This window comes from Nyctereutes procyonoides, unplaced genomic scaffold (assembly GCF_905146905.1).
Source record: "Nyctereutes procyonoides isolate TBG_1078 unplaced genomic scaffold, NYPRO_anot_genome, whole genome shotgun sequence".
NCBI classification, from domain to species: Eukaryota; Metazoa; Chordata; class Mammalia; order Carnivora; family Canidae; genus Nyctereutes; species Nyctereutes procyonoides.
In genome coordinates this window covers 45,507,167-45,528,945 of record NW_026575051.1, presented here as the reverse complement: position 1 = coordinate 45,528,945, position 21,779 = coordinate 45,507,167, and the positions used below count along the sequence as shown (strand labels likewise).

The 21,779-nt window shown below is 37.9% G+C and overlaps 1 long non-coding RNA gene across 5 annotated transcripts in view; it reads left to right on the top strand.

Moving 5' to 3' along the window:
- Positions 1 to 21,779, top strand: part of LOC129513156 (uncharacterized) — a 281,878-nt gene that overhangs the window by 18,907 nt on the left and 241,192 nt on the right. The gene's annotated exons all lie outside the window — the stretch shown is intronic.

Here is a 21,779-nt window from a genome sequence, read left to right as displayed (position 1 = left end):
TGCCTCAGTGCTGCTTTGTTTATGGCAAGTGTTGACTAAGTGGTGAAGTGTTCATTTTGGTCAGCATGAGCTCTGTTGACCTAGGATGATTTTAGGCCCCAAGGACTCAGAACATTTTCTAGATAGACTAGAAGGGAAAGCTCTGTTCCCAAAGGCCTCTGTGTTTCTCCTTGCTTATCTTGCTCACTTGCTCAGTGTTGCTTTTTTCCCTTTTGTGTTCACCTGAATAATATTGTTTGTCTTTAGTGCTCTCCTCCCTGCTTTGACCAGTTTCCTCCCCACTTGCTGAATATTGTTTCACATTTTTCTGAGGTCATTTCCTGGCTGACTGGCCAGGAAACCCAGCAGCAGAAAGCACCAAACAGCTTTTTCACTGAAAGTCCTAAAAAACATAACATGAGGGGGACTGAGGTTTTAAAGCTGAGTGCAGAGAGAGATTGGCCACAAATTCTTGTGGTCATGGATGTGAGGTTTCAGTTGTTTTTCTGATTTACTGTGTCTATGTGTGTGTGTCCATATGTGTCTGTGAGTAGGGCCTGTCTTTCTGCTCTTTTTTGCAATGATTTGTTCATTCATTCATTCTCACCTTCTCTCTTTTACATGGTTTCAAAATAATTTTTTTCTACCACTCCTGCTGTTAAAACTGATGGTCAGGCAATGCACAGTGGTGCAGTTGTGCAGGTGATCAAATATGGAAATGCTTCTGCACTTGATAGTAAATAGCTGTTGCCACAAACCCCAGCTGGGTGCTCCTGTGCTGCCAGGGGTCCCCCAGACCTCCCCACAGTCCAGCTCCTGGAGGGTGTGGACTTGGCACAGTTGGGGGCAGAATCTTCTGGGGTCCTATTTCAGTGTACTCTGCTTGCACCCACAGTGCTTCTTATATATTTTGGTTATCATCTTCTGAAAATAACAACCTCAACCTAGAGGCTACATGGCTATTCAGCCAATCTTCATTCTAGAATTCAGCCAAGAGTTGTGAAGGAAGCCCAAGGAATCCATAAGAGTGAGAATAGATTCCACAAATCTCAGGCATTAATGATCACAGACTTTTCTCATAAGGACGAACTTAATGACAACTTGGATGGTGACAGTATGGATACATATCTTGCTGCCACATATCTGGGCTTTTTGTCTCTAGAAGCAGACTTGAATGACCTCCCAGGTCCCTGCCAAGCAAATGTCACTTAAAAAATAGGAAACATTGCAAATTCTCCTACAAAGTGCATAACTTGTACGTTTACAGGAGAGTGATGAGATCTAAAGCAGTAAAGAACCAGGTGCTACCTTAAGGACTCTGCCTGTCTTGGGTTTAGACACGTGACTGCAAAAAACAACTGCATGTAGTGTAAGCCTGCAATTTTGGGATTTTATCCTGGTGCACTTCTCGTCCATGGCAACCAAGGGAACGTGGGATGAAATGATAAGCCTGTGTGTGGTGTATCAGGATGTTGGGGAGGGAAGTGGTTTGTTTTTGGGAGTAAGCAGTTGAGCTTCGTAAGTACAGTGATGACAATGAAGAGAGGATTTATTTTCTGGGGTAAAACTGAAATGGAAGGAATTCCAAGAGTCTTGAAACCAATGAAGCAGCTAGCTAAGGGTCAGTCTGGAGGGACATAAACTTTTAGCTCTGTTGGCTTTCTGGAGTTTGGAGTCCAGGTGCAGTGGCTCCTGTAGCCCAAGGTTAGTCTTCTGAAGATGGTTGTGGGGGAGAGCAGTGAAGGAAGCAGAAGTTGGGAGAGGTGCACACAGAGCTAGTCACAGAGACTCCTGGAGGTCCAGGCAGAGAGTATCAGTGTGGCTCCTGCAGTTACTTCTCAAAAGTCAGCAATTTCAGTGACTTGCAAGTTCAATGACTTCTTGAATGAAGTTAACTTCAGTGTGCTTCAGTTTTTTCCTCTGTAAATGGGGATTATAGTATTTCCCCCTTATCTTTTCTTAGAAATTGTAAATCAGGGGTGGTCACGACAAGTGTCAGTAATGATTTTTTTTCCTAGGAGCCCAGAAGCAAAGTAGCTCTTGGATAGGAAACATCTTGGGGTGGCTATAGCCATGAGACCACCTTGAATTCCACATGTTCTCTGACCAAATCTGGTTGAGTTTCATAACTTGAAATTTTCAAAAAATTTCAAAACTCAGGAAAATTGAAAGAATAATAAACACCCATATACTGCCCTCCTAGATTCAATGGCTATTGGCATCTTGCCATATGCACACACACACACACACATGCACACAAATATACACTTCCCTTTTGTAAGCCATCTGGAAGTAGTGTGCAGGCATCTTGGCACTTTACTCCTTTTTAAAAAGATTTAGTTATTTATTCATGACACACACACACAGACACACACAGAGCAGAGACATAGGCAGAGGCAGAAGCAGGCTCCCTGTGGGGAGCCCGATTCAGGATTCGATCCCAGAACTCTGGGATCATGACCTGAACCAAAGGCAGACGCTTAACCGCTGAGCCACCCAGGCATCCCGGCACTTTACTCCTATATGATTCTAAATAATGCATGCCCCATAAACAAAGAGATTAATCACTTTTTTATTCAATATCATTTCCATAGCTAAAGAAACATTTAATTCAATAATATCCAACACAGAATCAAATCAAGTTTTCTAAGTTGTTTCCAGAATGTCATTAGAGTTAAGGTCAATGGATTGCATTTACCTACTGTTTTTTTGGTAGACTTCAGTAGAGAGCAGCCTCCCCTTCTCCCTCCATCTTACTGAATCTTTCCAGTGCCTCTGGAAAAGATTCAATATCCACATCTAGGCCAGATGTCCTGCAAAACCCTGCATTGGTTCCTGCTTGTTGGTTTGTATTTCTGAGACAGCCTTTCTAGTTCTGGTCTTATGAGTCATGGGGTTGGCTTTGATGTTGTAGCTCAAGGATCTTGCTAGATGTTTCAGGTTAGCCCTTAGAGAACTAAGAGTAAATCTTTGTACACATTTGAAGGCCAAACCTCTAACATACATCCAAAGCCTTCCAGGTTCATTCACTCACCACCACCTTAACTTATGTTGGCTTCAAAATCATCAGTAATACTTGACAAACCATGATCTCTGGAATCAGTTCTGGAGTGTGAAGCAGAAAAGGAACAGGGTTTATTTGTTTGATTCTTCCTGTCTCTGTGTTGATGGTGTAGGCTCATCTCCAAGCACCAAAATGAAGTGGAGGTTGAATGCAGATTTGCAAGAAGAGGATTTGTTGTTTCTGTCTCGGGTATCTGTGAAGAAATCTTCTTCCCCTCTAGGTTGCCCATAACAGACTGACATCCTGTTAGCTGTCAATTGGGCTAAGACTTTGAGTTGTGAAGTGTCAGGTAAGTGGAGTGGCAGAGAAGTACATTATCACTGTCACAGCCACTCCAGCATTGATACAGTGCCTCTCTTTTCTCCAGGGATCTGCAGTCATGAAGAAAAAAGGGATCATTTTGCAGATGAGGAAATGGAGGCCCAGAGAGACTAAGTGATTTGCCCAAAGTCACTCAGCTTGCTGTAGGCAGGCCTGGGATTAAAGCCTATCTCCTCAATCTAGTCCTGCGCTTTTCCGTTAGCCAAAATGATGCAGTTATTAGATTTTGTATTTAGATGTCTGATGATATGATTTTGACATGATAAGTCAAAGGAGAGGAAGAGAACATGATTGATTCAGCAGACATGGGAAACTCTGAGAATAGTTAAAAATCAGAGCAATGTTCTGCTGCCATATCCTTGAATCATGAGACATGGCAAATGTGGCATTCTCTATGAAAGGGCAGAGTGTTTTGCTTTTTCTTTCTGGTCTGCCAAAACCATAGGTTTTTGACTTTCAGAGTTAGAGTCAAGATACTATGTATGTGTGGGTAAGTAACTTTTTCTTGGGTGGCCATAAAGGAATCTTTTTCTTTTAAATTGCAAGCTGAATCATTATCTTTTTTATAGGCATTTTCCTTTTGAAGTAATTTTGCAAAAATCTCTCACTTCTTCCACAGGCATATAAATACCCTTTGTAATTACCAGGTGTCTGTCTTCACCTGTCTATTACAGAGGGAGTTTTCAGAAGTTCCAATTATATACCAAATTTCAGATCATGGCCTAGATTGTACTTTGATCTTAAAAATAGAATGTAAGGTAATTTTTCTCAACCAAGTTGCAAATATCGCAGTGGTTTCATTATTTTTTGGGTATGTAAAATATATTTGTTCAACTAGGTCTCCTTTTTTTCATTTAAAAATGCATTTCAGGGGCACCTGGGTGGCTCAGTGGTTGAGCATCTACCTTTGGCTCAGGCTGTGATCCCGGAGTCCTGGGATCAATTCCTGCCTCGGGCTCCTTGCCGGGGAACCTGCTTTTCCCTCTGCCCATGTCTCTGCTTCTCTCTGTGTGTCTCTCATGAATACATATAATCTTTAAAAAAAATAAAAATATATTTCAGTTCCCCACAGAAAGGAAGGAAGAAAGGCAAGAAGGAAAGAAGGCAACAGAAAACTTACCATCAATCATCTGTACTTAGTGACAGTTCAGTTTTTTGACCAACTGTCTAGGGTATGGATTTTTCAAGTTCCTGTCAATGTTTATGAAAATCTCCTCTAGAAGTAACAAAGGAAGGGAGAGTCAGTAAGATGCATATCTGTATCTGTTAATGTTTTGGCTGAAGTAGCAGAAACAAAGACTGCTTTAAATAATAAACTTTACTAGTTCATATACTAAGAAATCTAAAAATGAGTTGGGCTTCAGGGTGCATTGATCTTGTGACTCAATGATGTCACTAGGGACCCAGGTTCTTTCCATCTTATCATCCTGCTAATCATGGTATTAACTTGTTCTAGGCTGGGTGTTATTGGGATCAAAATATGCTTCTCAGTAGCAATTGGAGCCATAAGAGTCTTTGTTCAAGTTTGTTTTGAGAGAGAGATCTTTTCCTTTGGTTCTCTCTAGTACCTGGAAATTTTCCCAGAAGATTCCAGAACAAGTCTCCTCACATCATAGTAACCTGATTTAAGTTATGTGCCAGTTTTTGAATCAATTCCTGTCAAAGGGGGAGCATCATGCTTAGACCTAGTATCTCAGGGTGGGTTCTCCAGGGAACAAACTCTGAGACAGTTTATATGCAGGAAGTCTATAGGAGAGTGCCCTCCAATCAATGCTCGTTGAAGAAGGAAAGAAGTAGGGTAGGACAAAGGAAGAAGTTAAATGACAAACTCAGTCCGTTCCATGGGCTGAATCTGCCCTTCAGACTTGTCCTTCCTTGCATTAAGACTGCCCAGCTTTATACTTTCACCTTGACTAGTCACTGACCTACTCCAGGGATATAGTGTGGTCTTGGGCAAAGTGGCTTTCTTTGGCTTGCCTTCCCAGGGCGATGCCTAGAGAGGGACTCAGCTGAGGGCCATCAAAACCAATTCTACCCCAAATAGCCAGGGGAATTTTTAAAAAAGAAAACCATATCTGGGGGCATCACAATGCCAGATTTCAGGTTGTACTACAAAGCTGTGGTCATCAAGACAGTGTGGTACTGGCACAAAAACAGACACATAGATCAATGGAACAGAATAGAGAACCCAGAAGTGGACCTTCAACTTTATGGTCAACTAATATTTGATAAAGGAGGAAAGACTATCCATTGGACGAAAGACAGTCTCTTCAATAAATGGTGCTGGGAAAATTGGACATCCACATGCAGAAGAATGAAACTAGACCACTCCCTTTCACCATACACAAAGATAAACTCAAAATGGATGAAAGATCTAAATGTGAGACAAGATTCCATCAAAATCCTAGAGGAGAACACAGGCAACACCCTTTTTGAACTTGGCCACAGTAACTTCTTGCAAGATACATCCACGAAGGCAAAAGAAACAAAAGCAAAAATGAACTCTTGGGACTTCATCAAGATAAGATGCTTCTGCACAGCAAAGGATACAGTCAACAAAACTAAAAGACAACCTACAGAATGGGAGAAGATATTTGCAAATAACATATCAGATAAAGGACTATTTTCCAAGATCTATAAAGAACTTATTAAACTCAACAGCAAAGAAACAAACAATCCAATCATGAAATGGGCAAAAGACATGAAGAGAAATCTCACAGAGGAAGACATAGACATGGCCAACATGCACATGAGAAAATGCTCCGCATCACTTGCCATCAGGGAAATACAAATCAAAACCACAATGAGATACCACCTCACACCAGTGAGAATGGGGAAAATTAACAAGGCAGGAAACCACAAATGTTGGAGAGGATGCGGAGAAAAGGGAACCCTCTTACACTGTTGGTGGGAATGTGAACTGGTGCAGCCACTCTGGAAAACTGTGTGGAGGTTCCTCAAAGAGTTAAAAATAGACCTGCCCTATGACCCAGCAATTGCACTGCTGGGGATTTACCCCAAAGACACAGATGCAATGAAACACCGGGACACCTGCACCCCAATGCTTATAGCAGCAATGGCCACAATAGCCAAACTGTGGAAGGAGCCTTGGTGTCCATCAAAAGATGAATGGATAAAGATGGAATATTACTCAGTCATTAGAAATGACAAATACCCACCATTTGCTTCAACGTGGATGGAACTGGAGGGTATTATGCTGAGTGAAATAAGTCAATCAGAGAAGGACAAACATTATATATTCTCATTCATTTGGGGAATATAAATAATAGTGAAAGGGAATATAAAGGAAGGGAGAAGAAATGTGTGGGAAATATCAGAAAGGGGGACAGAACATAAAGACTCCTAACTCTGGGAAACGAACTAGGGGTGGTGGAAGGGGGGGAGGGCGGGGGGTGGGGGTGACTGGGTGACGGGCACTGAGGGGGGCACTTGACGGGATGAGCACTGGGTGTTATTCTGTATGTTGGTAAATTGAACAGCAATAAAAAATAAATTTATTATAAAAAAAACAATTCTAGTGGCTGGGGAGATGGACGTTTCAGTCCTCAAGTGAGGGGATCTGGGCAATGCTACACAACGTAGATTTCATTTCATCTTTTGAGCCTTTTGGATCCACTTTCCTTGTAAATATGTTCTAGGAATAGCTCCTCCAGGATTCTGATTGGTCTTTGTTCCTCAAACTTACAAAAAAGGTTACCAGCTGGGATGAATTGCTGCCCTTTTAAGGGCGGAACAGGTTGAATAGAGTCAGCTTGCCAACTGTCTGCTTAGTCTCTTCAAAGGATGGAGCTACTGCCCCTCATTTCCACCTGGAGTAGCAGGCAGATTAAGGAAAGAGTATCCAAATTTGAAGAACACCAAAGTATCAGCTACCATATTTTTTCCCCATGATATCTTCAGCCCAATCTCAGCACAGGCTAAATCCAAAAGTAAGCATTAAGGAACAGATAGAACCTCATTCCTCAGGAAAATCCCTTTAGTTCTGGCTTGAGGAGCAGAAAACAGAGCTCTTAAAGCTTAGAGATTGAAGGAATCTCCCATTTTTTCTGCCTTCTCCTTGTACTCCATTACTTTCATTCCAGGCCCCGGACAGTCCTGTGGTGGGGGCAGTGGTGGCAGCAGTGAAACAATGTGAGAAACTGCAGGAACCAGCATTCTGAGGGAGGGGAAACTTAATTTTTCATTTGGTGTAACAGTAGTTACAAGAGGTGGGACCAAATACCTCTCATTTCCTTCTCTTTTTTCCTTTTTAAAACCCTCTCTCTGTCCTCCTGTTATTTAGATGCCAGATGTGCCTCAGTCACAGAAATAAGTGATTTTTAGATTTTATTTAAATTCAAGTTAGTTAACATATATTGTATTATTAGTTTCAGGGGTAGAAACTAGTGATTCATCACTTGCATATAACACCCAGTGCAAGCGGCCGAGATAGCTCAGTTGGGAGAGTGTTAGACTGAACACCCAGTGCTCAGTACATCATGTGCCCTCCTTAATGCCCATCACCCCATCACTCCGTACCCTGACCCACCCCCCCTCCAGCAACCCTCATTTTGCTCCCTGTAGTTGAGTCTCTAATGGTTTGTCTCCCTCTTTGTTTTTATTTTATTTTTACTTCTTTTCCTCATGTTCATCTGTTTTGTTTCTTAAATTCCACATGAGTTCAATCATATGGTATTTGTCTTTATCTGCCTGACTTATTTTTCCTTAGCATGATACCCTCTAGTTCCTTCTACATGGTTGCAAATGGCAAGATTTCATTCTTTTTGATGGTTGAGTAATATTCCATTTTGTGTGTGTTTGTGTGTGTATAACATCTTTCCATTTGTTAGTAGATAAACATTTGGGCTCTTTCCATATTTTGGCTATTGTGGATGTTGCTGCTATAAACATTAGTGTGTAGGTGCCCCTTCAAATCAGTATTTTCTTTGTCCTTTGGGTAAATTCCTTGTAGTTATAGGGTAGCTCTATTTTTAATTTTTTGAGGAGCTTCCATACTGTTTTCCAGAGTGGCTGTACCAGTTGGCATTCTCATGAACAGTGTAAGAGGGTTCTCCTTTCTCTGATTTCCTCACCAACATCAGTTGTTTCCTGAGTGGTTTATTTTAGCCATTCTGACTAGTGTGAGGCAGTATCTCATTGTGGTTTTGATTTATAATTCCCAGATGCTCACTCATCATCACAAATAAGTGATTTTTCTTAATGGACTGAAAAAAGGAGGCTTGGGGAACCAGGAAGCACTAGAAAGATAGCAAAGAAGGAAGAGCTCAGGAAATGGATCACATAAAACTGTTTGTGACTATCTGGGCTTATATCCAACTCTGCATGTTGGACATGCTCCTAATTAGCATTCCAAGGACTATGAGCCAACAGATAGATCTCATCCACATCCCAGATTAGTTAGTGGGATGATACACTTACAGGGCAGATCTTTTTTTTTTTTTTTTATTTATTCATGATAGTCACAGAGAGAGAGAGAGAGAGAGGCAGAGACACAGGCAGAGGGAGAAGCAGGCTCCATGCACCGGGAGCCCGACGTGGGATTCGATCCCGGGTCTCCAGGATCGCGCCCTGGGCCAAAGGCAGGCGCCAAACCACTGCGCCACCCAGGGATCCCCAGGGCAGATCTTAATAGCACTTAAAGCCTTTGAAACCTGAACTGACATTGTAACCATAGTACACAGAAAGTAAGCTGGAACTTATGACTCAAACCAGGTCAAATGCCTGCTTGAACAAGAACATCAAGATTCTAGCACAGAATCTGGAGTCTCTGAAAATATCCAGAATACAACCCAAATTTACCTGACATATGAAGAACTATGAAACTCAATTTGCTTGGGAAAAGATAATCAATAGATGCTAATGATGACATAATACCGATGTTGGAATTATTTGATAAAGACTTTAAAACAGATATTACAAAAATGTTCAAAGATGCAATCATAAATACTTTCTGAAATGAGGTTAACATATAAATAGAAGATATAAAGAATAACGAAATGGAAATTTTAGAACTGAGAAAAACAATAACCAAAATAAAAAAATTCACTGAGAGGACTTATTAGCAGAATGAAGATGATAAAGGAAAGAAATAGTGAACTTGGTACCAGCTTAATGGAAATTATCCAATCTGAACAACAGAGAAAAAAGATGGAAAAGATAAAGAACAGGACCTCAGAGTACTATGGGACAACAAAAGGTTTACCATTTGTGTTGTAAAACCCTCAGAGGACAAAGAAAGAAGCTGGTGCTGAAAAAAGGTTTGAAGAAATAATGGCTGGAAAGTTCACATGTTTGGAGAAAGACACATACCTACAAATTCAAGAAGTAGAGAAAACCCCAAGTAGGATAAAATTAAAGAAATCCATGCCCAAACAAATCATACACAGATTTCTGAAATATCAAAGACAAAGAAAAATACATGAAGCAGAAACTGCCAGAACTAAAAAGAGAAATAGGCAAATAAGTAATTGTAGTTGGAGAGATTAACACCCTTTTCTAAGTAATAGGTAGGACCAATAAACAAAAAAGCTAAAAAACTCCTTTAACCAACTGAATTCAATAGCAGAGCACACATTCTTTTTAAGTGCACATAGAATATTCTCCAAGAGAGACCATATCCTGGGTCATAAATCAAAACTTAACAATTTTAAAAGGATTAAAATTATAAGTATGTTCTCTTAAAAAGAAAAATGAAAAAACAATGTTTTCATGGGTTGGAAGATTCAACATAGCAAAGATCTCAACTCTTTACAGGTACTTTACTGAAGAAAATATGATAGAAATCATCACATGAAAAAATGTTCAAACTCATTAGCCATTGAGAAATGCAAATTATATCATGACATATTGCTACACACCTAATAGAATGGCTAACATAAAAAATACTGATAATAACAAGTATTGACAAGGTTGTGGAGTAACTGGAACTCTCATACATTGAAGGCATAGAATAGGTTTGGCATTTCTTGTAAAATTAAACATACATTTATAACTCAACAGTCCCTCTTCTGGGTATTTAGTCTAAAGAGAAGAAAATGTATACAAATATGTTAACATATCTATTCATAATTGCCAAAAGCTGGAAATGACTCACATGGCCTTCAGTAGGTAGATGGATAACTGTAGCACATATGTACAATAGAATGCTACTCAGCAATAATAAGGAACAGATTATTGCTAGCAAGGCTCATTTTTTTTAAAGTGAGAGGACCCAAATAAACAAAATTATTAATAAAAGAGGAGATATAACAACCAACACAACAGAAATTCAAACAGTTATAACAGAATATTATGAAACCCTATATGACAACAAATTAGGTAACATGGAATAAATGGATAATTCCTAGAAACATCTAAGCTACCAAAACTTAAAGCAGGAACAAATAGAAAATTTGAACAGACCAATTACCAGCAATGAAACTGAATTTAATCAGTAATCAAAAAACTCCCCAAAACAAAGGTATAGGACCAGATGGCTTCATAGGCAAATTATACCAAACTTTTTTTTAGAGTAAACTCTATGTCTGAACTCACAACTCCAAGATGAAGAGTCACATGCCTTACCAACTGAATCAGCCAGGCAACTCTACTAAGCATTTAAAGAAGTTATTTCTCTCAAACTATTCCAAAAAATACAAGGAGAACTTCCAAATTCATTTTATGAGACCAGTATCATCCTGATACCAAAATCAGATAAAGGCACCACAAAAAAAGAGAACTATAGGCCAACATTTCTCATGAATATAGATGTAAAAATCCTCAATTATTAGAAAATAATATCCAATAATAAATTTAAAAAATCATATACCATAGGATTTATTCCCAGGATGCAAGGGTGTTTCAAAATTTGAAAAAAAATCAATGTGATATATCACATTAATAAAATAAAGAGTAAAACCCATATATAATCATTTCAGTAGATGCAGAAAAAGCATTTGGCAAGGTACAGCATCCATTCATGATAAAAACCTTCTGTAAAGTAGGTCTATAGGAAACATGTCTCAACATATTAAAGGCTTTATGTGAAAAACCCATTGCCAGCATAATTTTCAATGGTGAAAAACTGAGAGCTTTTCTACTAAGGTCAGGAACCAGACAAGGATGCCCACTCTCATAACTTTTTTCAACATGGTACTGGAAATCCTAGCCACAGCAATTACATAACATAAAAAAATTAAAAGGCATCTAATTTATCAGAAGAAGTAAAATTCTCACAATATGCAAATGCCATGATACTATACATAGAAAAACCTTAAAGACTCCACCAAAAAACTACTAGAACTGACAAATGAATTCAGTACAGTATATAAAATCAATGTACTAATATCTATTGCATTCCCATACACTAATAATGAAGCAGCAGAAAGTGAAAATAAGAAAACAATCCCATTTATAGTTGTACCAAAAACAATAAAATATGTAGAATAAACTTACCCAAAGAGGTTAAAGACCTGTATTCAAGTAAATTAGGGTTTCATCATACAATTTTTTTTGGCAGGGCATAAATATTCAGCCAATAGCATCATATAAGAAATACACCTTTCTTCTCTAAAGTCATAGGGACAGAGATGTTTTTGTTTTTTAATTTTTTTGTTGCTATTTCAGCATTTTGTTTTGGGCACTTTCATAACTGATTGCATGATAGACATGGAAACAACTTGATCTACCTCATCCTTTATTAACATGAATATTCTGGATATGTCTAATTTCACTTCAGAAGTAACAACATTCTCCATGTGCTGGGATTGACCCTTTCTAATTGTGTTGCACATGCTTTATTGCTTGGATTATTTGCCAATGCTGATATGTTGGTTTGCAAACATATTTTTACATTGCTACCGGAGAGTGACTTGCCTTGACATTTATGTTAGTTTCCTGAGACATAAACTGTACCTGTCATTTTCTTGTTTTCCACTAAATGCTCAGAAATATCTCAGATAAATGGTGACAGGTTAAAGAGTTGGAAAGATGTAGATATAATTCCTCTGCCTGGACTTTGCCCTGTGGCCCTCTAGTCTCCTTAGCCGGCGCCTGCTTCTATCCTAGGTATGGACGGGACAGAAGTGGGGGTAAAGTGTGATATTTTTTATGTCAGTAACTAAGGTGAAGTCAAACTCATTCATGGTAAATTTGATTAAGTTAAAGAGTCGTAGAAATATCAGGAGGAAAGGAAAGATGGTATGACCCTGAAGAGAGTCAAAGGGGTAGAGTCCCTGGGATTCAGAGATGTTCCTCAGCTTAACAGATCCAGAACCTAGATATTTTTAAATACATTATTATTATTATTATTATTATTATTATTATTATTTTAAAGATTTTATTTATTCATGAGAGACAGAGAGAGAGGCAGAGACACAAGCAGAGGGAGAAGCAGGCTCCATGCAGGGAGCCCGACGTGGGACTCGATCCCGGGTCTCCAGGATCATGCCCTGGGCTGAAGGCAGCACTAAACCGCTGAGCCACCCGGGCTGCCCAAATAAAATCTTTTTATAAAAATGTGTTATATACATACAATGGAATATTATTCAGGCTTAGAAAGGAAGGACGTTCTGACATATGCTATAATATGGATAGCCTTGAGGACGTTATGCTAACTGAAATAAGCCAGTCACAAAAAGACAAATATTATATAATCCCACTTACATGAGGTACCTAGAGTCATCAATATCATAAAGACAGAAAGTGCAATGGTTGTAGCCAGGAGTTGGGGAAAGAGAGAAGGGGGAGTTACTGTATACTGATATAGAGCCACCCGGGCTGCCCAAATACATTATTTTTTTAGAGCAGTTTTGGGTTCATAGCAAAATTGAGCAGACAGTACCAAGATTTCCCAAATACCCTTGTCCTCACATATGCATAAACATAACCAGAATGGTTAATTTGTTACAATTGATGAACCTATAACAACACATCTTTATCATCCAAAGTCAATAGTTTACATTGGAGTTAACTCCTTGTGTGATACATTCTTAAAATTCGGACAAATGTATAATGTCATGAATCCGTCATTAGAGCATCATATAGAATAGTTTCACTGTCCTAAATATCTTCTGTTCATCCGCCATTCCTCCTCTCAACCCCTGGTAACCACTGATTGTTTACTTCTCTCTATAGTTTTTTTTCCAGTATGTCATATAGTTAGAATCATACAGCATGTAGCCTTTTCAGATTGGCTTATCACTTAGTAATATATCTTTAGGGTTCTTTCATGTCTTTTCATGGCTTGATAGCTTTTTTCTTTTTAGTGCTAAATAATATTCCATTGTCTGAATGTGTCACAGTTTATCCACATAGTTATTGAAGGACATTTTGGTTGCTTCCAAGAATTGGCAATTCTGAATAAAGCTTCTATAAACATCCACGTGCAGGCTTTTGCTTGGACATATTTTCAAGTCATTGGGTAAATACGGAGGAATGTGATTGCTGGATCATATGATGAGAGTATGTTTAGTTTTTTGAAAATCACGAAAGTGCCTTCCACAGTGGTTGTATCATTTTACATTCCCACAAGTATGGAAGAGAATTTCTGTTACTCTACATCCTTGCTAACATTTGCTGTTTTTATTCTGAATTTTGACCATTTTAATAGATGGGTAGTGGTATCTTTTTGTTTTGATTTGCATTTCCCTAATGACATATCATACAGAGCATCGTTTCATAAGCTTATTTGCCATCTGTATATCTACTTTGGTATGGTGATTGTTAAAGTCTTTGGCCCATTTTTTAAAGTTGTTTGCTTTCTTATTGTTGAGTTGCAATAGTTCATTTTGGATAACAATACTTTATCAGATATGTCTTTTGTAAATATTTTCTTTTAGCCTGTGGCTCCTCTTTTTATTCTCTTTGAAAGTGTCTTACACAGAGCAGAACTTTTAATGAAGTACAGCTTATAAATTATCATTTTCATGTATCTTGCCTTTGGTTTCATATCTACAAAGTCATCACCAAACCCTAGATCATTGAGTTTTTCTCCTCAAAGATCAGTTGACTATACCTGGATCTATTTCTGGGCTCTCTATTTTATTCTATTTGATTTGTGTATCTATTCCTTCATTAATAATGTCACACTTATGATTATTCTAGCTTTGATTACTGTAATAAGTCTTGAAGTTGGTTAGTATCAGTCCTCTGATTTTCTTCTTCTTCAATGTTGTGTTGGATGTTATAAGTCTTTTGCCTCTTTTTATATAATCTAGAATTAATTTGTTGAAATACACAATGTAATTGGCTGGGATTTTGATTGGGGAGTGCATTGCATCTATAGATCAAGTTGGGAAGAACATCTGGACAATACTGAATCTTCCTATCTATGAACATTTATTTAGTTGTTTGATTTATTTCATCATAGTTTTGTCATTTTTCTCATATGAATTTTGTATATACTTTGTTAGATTTATCCCTGAGTATTTCATTTATGGAGGTACTAATAAAGACAGTATTCTATTTTTAATTTCAAATTCCACTTGTTCATTGTTGGTATATTAGAAAACAATTGATTTTTTAAAAAATTGAAGTATAATTAACATAGTGTTATATTAGTTTCAGTAGTATAACAGTGATTCAACAATTCTGTACATTACTTAGTGCTCATCATGAAAAGTGTAGTCATTATCTGTCACCATACATTGTTAATATAATAATAATAATAATATTATTATTATTGACATATTCTTTGTGCTGTACTTTTCACCTCCATAACTTATTTATAACTGGAAATTTGTGTCTCTTAGTCCTGTTTGTCTATTTCACCCATCCTCCTACCCATCTCTCCTCTATGGACCACCTCTGTATTTAAGAATTTTTTGTTGGTTTGTTTTTTATGTTCCACATGTAAGGAAATCATGTGATATTTGTCTTTCTCTATATGATTTATTTCACTGCATAATGTTCTCTAGTTCTAGCCATGTTGTTGCACATGGCAAAATTGCATTCCTTTTAATGGCTGAGTAAGATTCCATCTTATACACCACATCTTCTTTATCCATTTATCTATCAGGGAACACTTGAGTTGCTTCCATATCTTGGTTATTGTAAATGCTGCAGTAAACATATGGGTGCATTTATCTTTTTGAAATAACGTTTTTGTTTTATTTTGGTAAACACTAGCAGTGGAATTAGTGGATCATATAGTATTTATGTTTTTAATTTTTTGAGGAACTCCATACTGTTTTTCACAGTCATTGTACAAATTTACATGCCCACCAACAGTGCACAAGAGTTCCCTTTATCCACATCCTTACCAATACTTCTTATTTCTTGTCTTTTTCATACTAGCCACTCTGACAGGTGTGAGGTGATGCCTCATTGTGGTTTTATATATATTTCCCTGATGATGAGTAATATTGAGCATCTTTTCATGTGTCTGTTGGCCGTCTGTACATTTTCTTTGTTAAAATATCTATTCATGTTTGCTGACCATTTTCTTTCTAATTGGACTTTTGGTTTTGCATAAGTTCTTTATGTATTTTGGATATTAGTCCCTTATCAGACGTATTACTTGCAAATGTCTTCTTCCATTCAGTAGGTTGCCTTTTTTTTTTTTTTTTTTTTTTTTTTTGCTGATGGTTTCCTTTGCTGTGCAAAAGCTTTTTATTTTGGTGTAGTCCTAAATGATTTTTTGGGAGAGCAATTGACTTTTTTCTTTTTTTAGATTTTATTTATTTATTCATGAGAGACACAGAGAGAGACAGAGAGAGAGGCAGAGACAGGAGAAGCAGGCTCCATGCAAGGAGCCTGATATGGGACTTGATCCCAGGACTGGGAATCATGCCTTGAGCCGAAGGCAGATGTTCAACCACTGAGGCACCCAGGCATCCCAGCAATTGACTTTTGAATATTAACTTTATATTGTGCAACCTTACTATAACTGTTCATTAGTTCCAGTTTTTGTTAGTTCTTTCAGATTTTCTACAGAGATGATCACATCATCTGTGAACAAAATCAGTTTTATTTCTTCCTTCCCAATCTGTATACCTTTTATTTCTTTTTCTTGTCTTATTGCAGTAGCTATGACTTCCAGTACAATGTTAAAAACGATGGTGAGAGGTGACATCCTTGCCTTGTTTCTGATCTTAGTGGGAAAGTTTCAGGTTTCTCATCATTGACTATGATGCTAGCTTTAGGTTTTGCTGAAACCTTTTTTCAAGTTGAGGAAATTCCTCTCTATTTTTGGTTTACAATTTTTCTTATTGGGTGTTGGATTTTTTCAGTTGCTTTTTCTACATCTATTGATAGGATTATGTGATTTTTCTTCTTTAGGCGGCTGATGTGATGGGTTACATGAATTGATTTTCTAATGTTGAACCAGTCTTACATATCTGGGATAAATTCCACTTTGTAGTGGTATGTAATTCTTTGTATACATTGTTGGATTTGGTTTGGTAATATTTTATTAGGATTTTTGCATCTCTGTTCATGAAATATATTGGTCTGTTGTTTTCCTAAAGTGTCTTTGGTTTTGATATTAGGATAATGCTGGTAATTCACCAGTTAGCCTATCTGGGCCTTGTGCTCTTTGTTTTGAAGATTATTAGTTATTGATTCAATTTCTTTAATAAGTATAGGCCTATTCAGATTGTTTCTTGTTGTGTGATTTTTGGCAGATGGTATCTATTAAAGAATAATTCCATTTCATCTAGGTTGTCAAACTTATAGGCATAGAATTGTTCATGATATTTATTGTTCTTACAATGTTCATGAGATTTGTAGTGATGTGATATTAGTAATATGTGTCCTTTCCTTTTCTTTAGTTTGTCTAGAGGCTTATTGACTTTGCTAATTTTTTAAAAGAACCAGCTTAAATTTTTTTTCTCTATTGATTTCCTAGTTTCAGCTAGACTGATTTCTGCTATAATTTTTATTATTTATTTTCTTTTGTTTACTTGGATTTAATTAATTTATTTTTAAAAAAGATTTTACTTATTTATTTGACACACAGAGAGAGTACAAGCAGGGGGAGTGGCAGGCAGAGGGAGAGGGAGAAGCAGGATCCCCACACAGCAGGGAGCCTGATGTGGGACTGGATCCCAGGACTCTCAGGTCATGACCTGAGCTGAAGGCAGATGCTTAACCAGCTAAGCCACCCAGGTGCTCAAGTTAATTGTTCTTGTTTTTCTAGTTTCCTAAGGTGGAGATTTAGATGAGTGATTTTGGATTTCTTTTTTTAAATATATGCATTTAATGCTATAAATTTCTTTCTAAGTGCTGCTGCCACTGCATCCCACAACTTTCATTTATGTTATACACATGTCAAGATTTTATTCAATTAATTAATGAATTATATGATGTTATAACCATTTCAGATGAGATTTTGAAGAAATTTTTTAAATGATCAGTCAAATGTTGAAGAGAGATTACTAATAGATGGAAGGCAGGCTAATATCCTAAGGTTTCTATTTTAGAGTAATTTTTTTGTTGTTATTTTTATCAGAGAGAGATCAGGTGGATCTCTTGGCAAATTGTATTTGTCTTGCTCTAAACAGGACTCTTTCATCTTGTTCTCAGACAGAACCCTTTTGCATTGATATCAGTTTTTTTTTTTTACAAGTTAACCTCTACCCCTACAGAATTGTAAAATGTCAAGTTGATCAAAGGTGCACACAGAATCAGTTAATCTCCAAAAGGTATGCTAGACAGTGCTCAGCACTCTACTGTAAGGACACCTAGCATCTAAAAGAACAAGAACTGGACAGTAGTCAAAGCAGTAAAAATAGATTTTATTCAGGAGTTTTTGCAACAGGGGATATGAGACTTCTTATAGAACTGGGCTCAATTCCAAATACAGCAAGGACAGGTGAGGATTTATAGTCAGGGAACAAGGGGAGTCAGTGGATGGAAGATGACTGAGAAGAGACATCAAGGGTAAGAAAGTTCTTGCTATACTGACCTACCAGGATTTCTGTTGCAGACAGATCCGTCATCAGATATCATCTGAAGGTTTATGAGGGTTGAGGAATTTGTCTAGATATGAAGGGTGATCATATATCAAGGGTGGGGAGGATTCTAGATAAACTGACCTAGCAGGATTATTAAAATTAGACTGTGAGGATGGACATTGAAGTCCAAGATTGAGGCTTAGTTAAAAGAGAGCTTAGAAGAACTTACCTGAAGTTTAGTCAAGGAAATAGTCTTTGTTTCTAGTTATCTCTTTTGTCTATTTCCAAATTTTAATCATTTCTTATCACATTGGTCCCCTGACTGAAGGGAAGATGTGAGCATTGGGAGATGGGGAGGGGTATTTTTTATAACCTCACCATAATATCCAATCCAAACTCCTCCGGTGGCCTACTTGGCTTACCGAGCCTTCTGGCAAACTTGACCCCGTCTCACAATTTCCCATGTGCCCCAATGACCTAGCCACATTTTCCTCAACATGCTTGATCTGCCTTCATTCTTGTTGCCTGAAAAACCTCTGGTTCTAACTGAGTCCCTGGAAGACAAGACTGGGGTGCACTGCATACATTTTGATAAATTGTGTTTTCATTTTAACATAGTTCAAAATATTTTAAAGTTTTTCTTGAGAATTTTTTCTTTGACCTATGTGTTATTGAAAAGTAAATTATTTAGTATTTAAGTATTTGGAGGGTTCCAGGTATCTATATTATTGATATTTAGTTTAATACAATTATGATTTGAGGACAGACATTGTATGATTTCTATCTTAAATTTGTTAAACTGCATTTTATGGGCCAGAATACGGTCTATCTTGGTGAATATTAGTATACTCAGGCTTGATTTGAGCTGTGTTCCCTGATCAGGTACAAGAGAGATTACTGTAAGTCAGAAAGTCACTTTATCTATTTATAATAGAATGTAATTTTACTTTATCTGAATATCTATATCTATGATCCAAGCCTCTTCCCGGTCCTGGTTCCTCCTAATATCAGCATTAATTAAAAGTTTGTCTTTTTTTTTTTAATTAAAAGTTTGCTTGATGAATTTGGATCTCAGAGCAAAGAAAGATTCATTGTCTTATGGGATACAGATAGTCTTCAATAGTAAGCCCTTATCTTGGCTGAACTGATGAGTCTGGAAGCTGTCATGTTCAAGATGATCAGTTCTATAACTATAAACCATTATGCAGGAAGCTGTGCAGGCTTTGCTAAGTACTTGACTTTGGAGTGGTTTCACCAATTACTTGCTGACAGACCTAGGAAAGGTTATGAAATTTAGTTCCTGAAGCTTCTTTGTGGCTCAACTTTCTCATCTATAAAATAAGAGCCATAATAGTCCCTATTAAAGTTAGGGGTCATCATGAAGGTTAAATTAACTGAAATATGTAAAGCATGCAGAGTATGTCATATTCGTGCTCAATAAATGTTAACCAATGAAGATGAAACCAACTCGGCTCCTGAGATCTCTTTGGCCGCTTGGCCTGGAATTCATTGTCCTTAGTTATTAAGGCTGCCTTCTTTATTTCTTTTCTTTCTTTCTTCTTCTTTCTTTCTTTCTTCTTTTTTTTTTTAACAGATTTCATTTATTTATTTATGAGAGACACACATACAGAGAGAGAGGCAGAGACATAGGCAGAGGGAGAAGCATGCTCCCTGCAAGGAGTCCGATGTGGGACTTGATCCCAGGCCCCAAGATCATGCCCTGAGCCGAAGGCAGATGCCCAGACCCTGAGTCACCCAGGTGTCCCAAGGCTGCCTTATTTATTATATCTGAATCTTTACCTTTACAGCACACCTAGTTTTTCAAGTTCCCCTAAACCTTGTCCCAAGGCCTGTAACATTTCCCAAACCTGATGAGGTCTGGGATAAGAGGGAGAATTAATAGAAGACATGTTAGCTGAGTAAATCCTCAAAGGATAAGATAAATAGATCTGAGAGAGGTAAAAAGAATGGGGGAATGTTCAGAGGGGACTGAAGCATGAAGTGAGGGGACATCAGGATGTGTGGAGGAAGCAGCAAACTCCTGCATACTTCTGGAGGGTAAAATAGGACACCCAGAATGGTGACAGATGAGATCAGTATGCAAGGAGCGATAAAATCAAAAACACTTCCCCTGCTATGTTAGGTTGAATTTATACCATAGCCAGTTAGAAGCATGGAAGCATTTGAAACTTTTGAAAGGCATAGTGGCATGAACTCTAAATGTGAGTTTTAGCTAGGTAGCCCAATTTTCCCTGGATCCTCTAACTTGGAGGCATACATGACTTAGTGATTATAAGAAGGGTTAGGAGGCATTCTTTCTGACTACATTCAGACAATATTTATTGAACTACTGATTCTAGGGGTTGTAAATAAATAAATGATAGATTAAATCCCTGCTCTCATGGGGAAAGCAGAAATAAACAAACAAATACAATGAAGCATTTTCAGGTAGGGCTGCCCTAGTACATGGTCAGTGATGGTGGGCTTATGAACCAGGACAATGGGAGTAAGGATGTAATAGAGACAACAGAGGTCACTTGTACTTTGATCCTAGGAAAATTTCATGTTACCCTGTGTCAGCTCAGAGGCAGAACCCTGCATCAATCACAGTGATTTCTGGAAGACTCTAGGCCTACAAAAACAATATTAGACAATGCACCAGGGTGAGGAGATGATGATAGATTGGGACTCTATGGCACATAACTCACTAAAGGCAAGGAGAAGAAAGAACTTTCTGGGCAGGAGAACACAACATGAGTCAAAGTTTCCAAGGGCAAGGGATCATGTCAAGATTAAAGAAGAGGAAATAGTTCAAGACTGTTATGCCTTGCTAAGATTTGGGGAACAGCATGAACAGAGATAATTTTAGAAATATTCACCTGATGGCAGTGTGGAGAATATTTGAATGGTGGAGACATTAAAAGCATAGAGAAACTTAGGGCAATAGTAAGGAAAGAAGGGGATCCAAGAGGGAAAAGATGAATGGAAATAAATGGAAGTTTAAAGTCCTAGATATCTCTATGAGGTATAAGGGAAGGCATTATGAAAATGAGAACATAAGACAGCTGATAGTAAGGGATTTGTTAGAGAGTAGGATATTGGGATACCTTATGTAAAACTTAAGAAGAGGAAGAGTCCTGGGTTATGGAAGATTGAAGATGTGGTTCTGAAGATGAGAAACTGAAGTCTAATGTCTGGAAGAGATGATGGTGAAGATAAGGATGTTGATGATGTGTGACTCACCTTTAGTTTCATGACTGGAGAATACAAGGATAAAAGCCTTACTTGCGATAATCACTTAGAACATGGCCTGGCACAAAGAGACACTCAATAAATAAATGACTGAGGTGCTGGGTCTCATATACCTCCCTTTTACACTAGTTGTACTGGTGCTAGAACAAGCTTCGAGGGGCAGTCAGTGTCCGGCATAAAATAAGATAGGTGGGAAGGCTTTCAGATCCAAGTGAGGGCTGTTTCACCTGACTAAAATCCTCATCACCCTAAGGGATTTGGCCTGAGTG